Genomic DNA, 2,273 nt, shown 5'->3' with positions numbered 1-2,273 from the left:
CTTTACCTTGATTTTTCTTACTATTAGGGCACTCATTCCTATAGTGGCCAAAATCTTGACCCTTGTGACGTCTTACAGATCAAAATTTCTTTTAGACTTTCTGGAAGCACCTCTATAGTCTCGCTTGAGACTTCTTCTTATTTCTAAAAATTTTTCAATTTTTTTTAGTGAAATAAGCTATCTTCTCATCATTAATGACCTTTGTATTAGTAAAGTCGTACTCTTCTTCCCTAATAGTGTTCAAGACTATAGACTTGTTCTTCTTAGGTCAAGATATGGTGAGTTCAGAAGTTTGGAAAGATCCAACTAATTCATAATCTTAATTGTATCTAAATTTTTGATCTTTTTAATAGTTGTGATGTTAGGCCTTAATCTTTCGGGTAAGGATCTAAAGATTTTTCTGACAATCTTAGGTTTAGGAATTCTCTCACCTAGGTTGAAGTTAGAATTAACTATGTCATTTAAACTCGTATAGAAGTTATAGAATGTCTCATCATACTTTATCCTAATTTCTTCAAACCTGGTGGTCAACATCTGTGATTTAAAGTCCTTAACGGCCTGAATTCCCTCATGCATAGTCTGTAAAAGATCACAAACCTCTTTAGTAACCTCAAACATAGCACATGCTTAAATTCTTTTGGTAACATAGCCATAAATAAGGCTTGTAATTCCTTACTATTTTAGTTACACTCACCTAAATTAGTTTTTGACCAATTAGCTATAGGAATGGGGATGACAACACTATTAACGGTGCTAGAAGGGGTAGTCCAACCATTCACTATGCTCATCCATCAATTTCCAGAAGGCTCTGTTTCTAATTTTTCAATAGGTGTAGTTACTACCAAAAAAACTCCGGGAGCAAGATAATGACTTCCAATATAGAGAATAAAAACTTACAATAGGATCATCCTAGAAAACCCACTAGACTTGTTGATCTAATTCTTGCAATCTCTAATATCACTGGAACGTGCTTCACTCACACTTGTTTCTGATCTTCTGGAATTATCTATCTTCTATGGATCACCAAGAACGCCTTATACTTGTACTCTTTCTATGCTCCTAATCCAATCTCCCCTTAATCTTCAATAGCCTCTAAAGTCTATTGAGAAAGTACGTTCCTGATTATATTAAAAGTTAGTATTTTGGATTATATAATTTTGATGTTTTTTTTTCCAAGTTTTGGTTGATTGATATCAAGATGTAGAATTATTGGTTGATCTCCAAATAATGTTATGAATGTAAAAAATAATGATCAACCTCTGTTTTCACAAAGTGGGACTCATATTTATAGTAGAGATCTATTGGGATAGTATGAAAAGATAGAACTCTTGAAAATCGCAAACTAGGGTTTCTCAAAAAACACAGTTGCTCAAATGCCAAGTGCGTCACTCTAGCGACAATTGAGCGTTAGGTAGGGGATAATGATTTTGTTTTGGATGCAAGAGCATCCGCTTAGCGACAGAATAGCATAATTCGAACAATTCTTTCTCTATATTTGAAACTCGAATCTAAAGACTCTTAATTCATCAATACAACATTCCAAAAGACTCATTGACTTTTACAACTCTTTTATAATAATCATTAATATCTAATACAATTTAAACCTAATAGTCTATAATTTGTGTAATCTCATTAATGTTTTATAATTTAATGCATCTTCATATATTCATATACGTGATAGGGATATTACTAGCTTAGCTGCGAGGATAAGTTTTATTCTACTTAGAAAATTTTTTTGAACAATATAGATTAATCTTCAAGTTCAAATGACTAGTTAAATTTTTGGTATTGATATCAAAGTGGAATAATATAGGGGGATTCGGAATCCAAGTGCTTACAAATTACTTAATATTCATAACTGATTCCCTATCATTTAGTTAGTTTATTAATTACACTATTTAAGGTTGTTAATATAAAATAATCCATTTACAATTTTTTTAATATTATATTAGAGTTAGGTTAATTGAAACCAAATTAGATATTTAATCCTCATGGGATCGATATTTGAACTCACGTCCACTTTATTACTTGTTTACGATATTGTTTGATTACGGGATATTAGATATAAAATCAAGGACACCCAAGTATTGTTGGTTAGGGATATTGATTTAAAAATGGGAAAAATTGAATTTGTATATTGATTACGCCCAAAGTGTAACGCGGTGATTTTAGTATAGCTTTGGGGTGTCTTATCCATAGGGAGATGGGAAACTAATTAAAGGGTCCAACAAACTAGGATTTTCATTGTGGTTGTGTAACAGATAATATATCAA

This window comes from Olea europaea, chromosome 5 (genome assembly GCF_002742605.1).
Source record: "Olea europaea var. sylvestris chromosome 5, O_europaea_v1, whole genome shotgun sequence".
Taxonomy (NCBI): domain Eukaryota; kingdom Viridiplantae; phylum Streptophyta; class Magnoliopsida; order Lamiales; family Oleaceae; genus Olea; species Olea europaea.
Note: the sequence above shows the minus strand (reverse complement) of the source record.